Below are 8463 nucleotides of genomic sequence, written 5' to 3'. Positions count from 1 at the left end.
GCTACCTAAGGCTTCCTATAGTCAGGACGGCTCTGATACCAGCTCTGTGGGCACCCCGACGTGCGAGTCGAGATCGCCGTGCTCAGTGATCCTAGAGATCAATGTTCACCGAACACAGATATCGAATAAGAGAGTCTTACATCCGAGTATCGGTTATTACAACACATGACCGAATTGTCAAGTTCACAAACAGGGCCTAAGGCCAAATCATACTGATATATCTATTAGCGGAAATCATAGGGGCTAAGCGGGTGCCCATGCCATCAAGCCTACACCGACAGGCATTCAGACTCAAAAGCGTTCTAATTCACAGGTGTGTCTCCGAAGACGTACTCATCTCTAAAATCCGGTCCTTTCAGGTCTGGTCAATAATATAACCAGTGGCAAGCCAATGCGTACTTTTGAATGTACTCGCAAACAGCCCATGATATGAACAATGAAAGTGAAGGGTAACAATATCATGTATCTTTGGTGTAACTCATCTTCGTGGAATGATCATAAATATGCATCAAGTTAAATAATTACTTTTGAAGAACAGGTTACAGATATCAATATATCTGTCGAGGGTTGAACCATCCTGGTTCACCCTATATGCCAAGTCACCAAACTTGGTCGTATCATTACTTTCATAATAATACATTTTGATCACCACTCACACACGCTTGGTTTATGCGGAAACAACTCGACGTAGTTTAAGCAGGATTACCCAAGTGTCCTTCACCGTGGACACGGCTATTCGGATATTTTTACACTCTACAGAGGTAGTACGCTAGACCCAAGATGTTAGAGCATATCTCTCCATATGTGGTTTTGGTAATTGATGACAATTCCTATGGACTAATGGTTGCCTTAAGTTATATTTGTAGGATTTGTCCATAGACACTTCTTGAAGTCCATCTGTTGGGTTCAAGGAGTTTATATGATGACCAAGGAGGTATTCAAGGTATTATCCAAAGAATGGTCATAGAGACACAAGGTTGATCAAGATCTCAGACAAAGAGTAAATCAAGATGATCAACACACAAAGCGTACAAGAATTACCGAGAGGGATCAAGTATTCCCATGGTACGGTAAGCATTGTGCATTACGTGTTTGTGTACTAACCCATGGTCTTCGTGAGAGTTCTATGTGGGGTTAGGTGTGATTCCATGGGCTTGTGTCTAGAGGAAGATCGCATACAACCCATGAAGGATGACGTCAAGTGGTGATTGTCATCAAGATTGCAGTGTGCAAGTTCAAGTGGATCAGCACGAAGATATCATGCTTGAAGGTTGCCATCCATTGTGGTGGCAATGGACTTGTGAAGATATGCTGAAGAGCGGCTCACCCTTGTTGTGCATGGGGGAGCAATTAACTAGTCTTCATCAAGCCAACGCAATCAAGAAGGTGGTCCATATTGAGGAAGCCAATATCATCGTCATCTAGCTCAAGAGGACGAGGTGCAAGGTATAGGTTTTCCCTTGATATGTTTTTTGTTTTAGGATAGATTGCCATACTGTCAAGGGGGGCTCTCAAGTGCGTAGCTTGATCATATCGTTCGTCGAGAGCTCAAACCATTTGCATTGTTGCATCATACTTCTTGGTTCTTGTTTGGTGTTTCTCTTTGTGAGTTTGAGAGCTTATGGTCATCTTCATGACAAGCTTGAGTTCATAAAAAACGGAGTCCATATGCATCTTCTATGATGTTTTCGATGTTGGGAGTTTTTACCGTTCTTATTCAAGGAAGGGTTCTCACCATTGTCTTATGGGCCTTTTCTCACTTGCTTCTTATTGGTATTTCTATCAAGATTGTGTTAGCCCATGTCGTTAGCTTTCCAACAAACTTGGTTTCATTGAATCCAGAGTCAGTATGCGAAAGATAAGGCTGTTTCAGTGGCGAGCGGTAGTACTGCTCTAGTCCTAGTGGTAGTACTGCCAGGGGCCTAGGGGTAGTACCGCCAGGGGCCTAGCGGTAGTACCGCCAGGGGCAGCGGTAATACCGCTCTGGGTGGGTATTAGTACCGCTTCGGGACGGTAGTACCTCTCTCTGAGCGGTTGTTCTCCGTCGGACTTTTTGCGAAGACTTTCTCTAGCGGTAGTACCGCCACGGCTAGCGGTAGTACCGCCAGGTCTAGCGGTAGTACCACCAGGGGCTAGCGGTAGTACTGTAAGTGCATCTAGTGCCCCTTAGTGATTTTGGTGGTTTGAAGACTTATAGGTTAAGTATCTAATGTGTTCTTGAGTGTATACATGATCGATAAATCGCTGAGGAGTTTGAAATATTCGATGAATATCGACCCCTAAAAATGTATATCTTCAGTTGAAGAAATTGGTCTGAAGCTCAAGAATTGAATCGCGAAGAATTTGCGATGAAATTGATATTCCTCATGAAGATATTGAAATTGATATTCCTCATGAAGATATTGAAATTGAGGAATTCGGTGTATCCTGAAGAAAATCAATCTGAAGACTTTGAAGCATGTAGATTTATCCTTTCTGTTTTATTTTCTTCACACTTGAGTAATCGGAACACCGTACTGTTAAAGGAGGTCGAGGTAACACATTGGAATGAATTTCCTCATGATGCTCAACCCAAGCCTAACCCTACCAAAAGCCTCAAGTGAGGAATATGAGAGACATGAGGACTCTCACAGTTGAGGGTCCCGACCGTTACTGATAGCCACACCACATCATTGGTCTTATCCACACCAACGGTCATATTATTTAAGGGCATTAATGTAAAATCATGTCGGGATGCTCCCAGGCTATAAATAGCCGCCCCCACAACCATTAGCTGGTTGGCTGCTCCGTTAGAAACTGACACTTGTCATAAGAGAAACCCAAATTCCTCAGAGTCTTCGAGAGTAATTCATCAGTGAGGAAATACCCCAAACACCAAACCACAAACCGAGAACCAAGTGATTGAGCATCACTGAAGAAGTTGTTCCTGTGTGGGACTGAAGCCTTTTACCTTTGAGGACTGTGCATCCTCCAGACGGTTAGGCGTCATTGTCTAGAGCAATCCAGCAGTCAATTGTGGATCGCGAGGTGACCAAGTTTGTGAGGGTTTGGAAGTCTGCCCTAAACATTTACCACGAGTGTTGGGCGAGGACTGTGTGTTCTTAGCCGAAGGAGAAGATGATTTGGATTGTGTGTCCCGGGACTGTGCGCCCTTTGGTTTCAATACGAAGCCGCTCCAAACCAGATGTACAACTGTCAAGCAGTTGGAACTGGGTCATCAACCATTGTCTTCTGTGTGAAACGTGTTCTATTTCCTCAACTATTAATATTCCTCAGATTGTGTTTTGATGATTTTCACTGTCTCTGTTTGAAGAATTTGCTGAAGACTTTCTCTCGAATTCCTCAACCCCAAATTCTTCACGCAATTTAATCCTCATCTGTTTTCTACGTGCCTGCATACTGTGCAAACTGTTTTCATATTCTTCATCCTGAAAAACTGCTTTAGTGATACTTTGCACTCCTGATCCTTTACTGTTTCCGCTGTAATTTAGTCATCAGTGAGGGATTTCCTGAAAAGGAATTTCCTCAGTGATGAAATTCTAAAAATCTCCTATTCACACCCCCTCTAGTCGATATAACGCACTTTCAATTGGTATCAGAGCAAGGCACTCCCTTGTTCTGTGTGATTTTGGTTCAACCACCTGGAGTTTTAGTTATGTCGACTTCAGGCATGATTAAGGTTACTACAGCATGTCCTACTTTTGAAGGAAAGGACTTTCCCTTCTGGAAGACCAAGATGCAGATGCATCTACAAGCTATTGACAATCATCTCTGGTATATTGTGGAACATGGCGTCCCTATCATCTCTGCTACTATCCCTGCCGTTGATGTGAAGAAATTCAAGCAACTTGACTCTCAAGCGAAGAATATCATCTGTGGCCATCTGAGCAAAGGCCAGTATGGCAGAGTGAGTGCTTTGGGCTCAGTGAAACTTATCTGGGAAAGGTTTTTCGCAATCTCTTCGCAATCTCTTCAATCGCTTCAAGAGGTTTGACATTGAAAGCTGCCAAGATACCATTGGTCGCCTCACTGACATATCAAATGAACTGCAAGCACTAGGAGCTCGAGACATTACTGATCACGAAGTTGTGAAGAAACTGCTAAGATCTTTGAATTCTTCATTTGATACTTTAGTTCTGATGATTCAAGAAAGACCAGACTACAAGATGCTTGATCTAGTTGATATACTCGAAAGACTCAATACTCATGAATCCCAACAAGAAGAAAAGAGAGATCTATATGGACCAAGTTATTCTAGACCACGTGCACTGAAGGCTAAAGCAATTTCCTCATCTGAAGAAGAATACTTGGATGGTAGCATTGGTGATCCTAAAGAATTTGGACAGGAGCTTGCAATGCTCGTGAGGAAATTCAAGAGGTTTACACGACGTGGCCAATTCGGTAAATCTTCAAGAAGAGATATGAGGAAATCAGAATCTTCATCTGAGGACTACAAGAAAAGAACCTGCCACAAATGCAAGAAATCAGGTCACTACCTTGCTGATTGTCCTCGTTGGGGAAAGGAATCGAAGAAGAAGAAATACAAGGATGAAAGTTCTGATGACTCGAAGAAAAAGAAGAAACCTTCAAAATCCTCATCTTCAAAGTCCTCATCGCACAAGAAGACTAGTTTCAGAAAGGCTCGAGCACTTATTGGCAAGGAAATGGATTCCGAGGCAGAATCCGAGGAATGTGATGAAGAGGAGGGTTCTGATGAAGACTCAGAATCCGGACAGGCTTCTCTTGCACTTGCAACCACATTCGTCAGCAAGTCAATCTTCAACCTTGAAGAAAATGATAACACCATCCACACTGATGACTATGCTGATGACATCGCTCCAACCTATTGCTTCATGGCAAAAGGTTCAAAGGTACCGAATGATGCTTCCTCCTCTGATTCAAGTGACTGTGAACCTGACGATTATAAAAAACCCAGTTACATTAACTTGCTCTCATTGCCACTAAACAACAAACTGCCCTGGAAAAGCTTCAGAAACTGCTAGATAGAAGCGATGATCTGTTGAATGATGAAATGAATCTTACCCAAATCCTCACTGAAGATATGAAAAGTCTTCAGTCTAGATTTGATAATCTTCAAGATCGTCATGATACACTCCTCGCTGATCATGAGAAACTTTCCTATGAATTTCTTCAAAGGAAGCTTGATTTAGAGAAGTTGAGGATTTCTCATGATGATCTTCGTATGGAAAATGATTCATTACTAGCTCAACAGATCATTGCTGCTCAAGCTGAATTCATTCCTCCATGTCTTAAATGCATTGAACGTGAAACTACTAATTCTTCACCAGAATCATCAAATGCTTCAATTGCTACAAATTCTTCAACTGCTCCTGTAGTGTCAAATTCCTCACTTGAGAAAAACACAAATGTCACTCATGAAAATGCAGGGCTGAAGGAATTGTATGTGACATGCATATACAAAAGTCTCAAAGGACATCAAACCCTTTGTGATGTGCTAAAAAAGAAGATCTTGAACAGGAACCCGAGGAAAGAAGGAATTGCCTTTGAGAGGAAATTGAATGCTGATGGATCTTATTGGAAACCTGAGCAGTATCCCAAAACGTCATGGGTTGCTGCTACTGGGCCTCCTTTTGATCCATCCAATCTAACAGGCTTTTCATGTGAATTATCCTATTCCTCAGATGAATCATTTGACTCCAACTATAAACTGTTCAAAAATCAATCTGGTGAAGTATTTGCTCGATATGTTGGAACTAACTGCAGGAATGGCCTCCCCTGAGGAAAATCTAGGTTCCCAAAAGTTGCCTTGAAAATCTTCAGGTGAATGTCCTCATGAAACCACCGATGAATAATTTGAACCCCAGATCAAATTCCTCAGGAGGACCAAAGTCTTCAAGAGGATCAAAATCCTCAACTGGTCAAAACTATGCTCGTACCCGTGCTAATGCTTCTAACATGCAGGGAAATTTCAAGGAATATGAATATGAGAGTTATTCTTCAAATCATTATGTTCATAAATCCTCAAACAAGTTCTCTGCATATTCATATGTGTACTTTAACCCCCCTACTGTTAAGATAAGTGCATTAGCTTCAATGCCCCCTTTCTCATATGGTGCTCGCACGATGATGAATGCTTTACCACCCCTTCAGATGTGGGTGGTGTAGAAATTGAACTAATCACTTCTGCAGGTTAGGTCTCCAAATGAAAATCATCATCTGAAGAATTTGGTGGAGACCCGAGGAAATGCTTGATAGGACGCAAGCTAATATTGATGAAATAGAAATATTTCACACATCCTTATAATTCTATTATGATGAAATTCCTATCTGATGAAATTGATATCATATTCTTCAAGTCTGAAGCATATGAGATGGTAAGCTGTACTAATTCATCAGCAGGATGACAAACCCAAGAGTACTGAGTGGGTTCTTGATAGTGGTTGCACACATCACATGACTGGTGATAAAAGCTTGCTGATGAATATGCCACTAACTCCATCACCCCTAAAGCAAATCGCATATGCTGACAAAGGTAAAAGCAAGGTATTGGGACTTGGCAAAGTGGCTATTTCCAAGGATAGGCATATGGACAAAGTGATGCTTGTTGAATCCCTTCGATTTAACCTCATGTCAGTCTCAATGCTTTGTGATCTTGATATGATTGTTATCTTTGGTAGATATAGATGTGTTGTCATCATGGAATCTGACAGATCCAAAGTCTTCGAAGGTGTCAGAAGAGGGGATTTGTACATTGTTGATTTCTCTACAAGTCCTCAACCAGCCACTTGCTTACTAGCAAAAACCTCAGAAGGGTGGTTGTGGCATCGAAGACTCGGTCATGCAGGCATGAGGAATTTGCACACACTCGCGAAGAAGAAGCATGTCATCAGCATCGAATCAGTCAAATTCCTCAAGGATCACCTCTGCGGTGCTTGTGAATGTGCGAAAATGACCAGATCCAAGCATCCCTCGAAGACTATCATGACCACTGCTCGTCCATTTGAATTGCTTCAGATGGATCTATTTGGACCTACTCATTATGCCACACTAAGAAATGCAACATCTTTATATGGCTTCGTCATAGTTGACGATTATTCTAGATATACATGGGTGCATATCATCTTGTATAAAACTGAAGTGCGGGAAGTCTTCAAACGATTTTCTTCAAGGGCCTCGACGAACTTCGGAATCAAGATCAAACACATCAGGAGTGCTAATGGAACAGAGTTCAAAAACACTGGTCTTGATAATTATCTTGATGAACTTGGTATTACTCAAGAATTGTATGCTCCTTACACTCCTCAACAGAATGGTGTCGTTGAAAGGAAGAACAGGACTCTGGTTGAGATGGCAAGAACCATGCTTGAAGAATATCAGACTCCTCGCCGCTTTTGCCCTGAAGCAATCAACACTGCATGCCATATCATCAACAGGGTATATCTTCACAAATTCCTCAAGAAAACCTCATATGAACTCCTCACAGACAAGAAACCCATTGTAAGTTATTTCAAAGTCTTCGGTGCAAAATGTTGGATTAGAGATCCTCACCATATCTCAAAATTTGCAGCTAAGGCACATAAGGGTTTTATGCTCGGTTATGGAAAGGACTCGCACACCTATCACAACAAGGTTGTTGAGACTGTAGATGTGCGGTTCGATGAATCTAATGGCTCGCAAAGAGAGCAATTGCCTTCTGATCCTGATAAGTTGTCTCCTAAGGAATCAATAAAGCTCAAAGCTACTGAAGACATTGTTCCCACTGAGGAAATTGATGAAGAAATCATTCCAATCACTGATGAAAATGAAGAAGATGCTCCTAAGGAAATTTCTCCAGAACCAATTCCTTAACCCAGATGAAATCGTCAACCAGCTCATCAGAGGATTGCAAATGAAGTGGAACTTGACAAAATCCTCAATGACATCAACGCGCCAGGTCCTCTAACTCGCTCAAAAGCTTCACACTTAGTTAACTTTTGTGGGCATTTCTCCTTTGTATCTATCACAGAACCTTCAAAAGTTGCTGAGGCTTTTCTGGAACCGGAGTGGATCCAAGCTATGCAAGACGAACTTCTTCAATTCAAGCTGAATGACATATGGGAGCTCGTCAAACGACCAGATCCTCGCAAGCACAATATCATCAGAACCAAGTGGATTTTCCGAAACAAGTAAGATGAGGATGGTCAAGTGGTGAGGAATAAGGCACGACTTGTAGCCCAAGGCTACACACAGGTTGAAGGAATAGATTTCGATGAAACTTTTGCACCTGTTGCTAGACTTGAAGCTATTCGAATACTACTTGCTTATGCTAATCATCATAACATCATCTTATATCAAATGGATGTGAAAAGTGCATTCCTCAATGGTAAGCTTGAGGGAGAAGTATATGTTGCTGAGCCCCCAGACAAGGTGTTCAGACTCAAAAAGGCGCTCTATGGTCAAGCAAGCCCCTTGGGCATGGTATGATACATTGAAGGAATTCCT

This window comes from Hordeum vulgare, chromosome 4H (assembly GCF_904849725.1).
Source record: "Hordeum vulgare subsp. vulgare chromosome 4H, MorexV3_pseudomolecules_assembly, whole genome shotgun sequence".
Taxonomy (NCBI): Eukaryota; Viridiplantae; Streptophyta; class Magnoliopsida; order Poales; family Poaceae; genus Hordeum; species Hordeum vulgare.
This window is presented reverse-complemented; position numbering follows the sequence as displayed.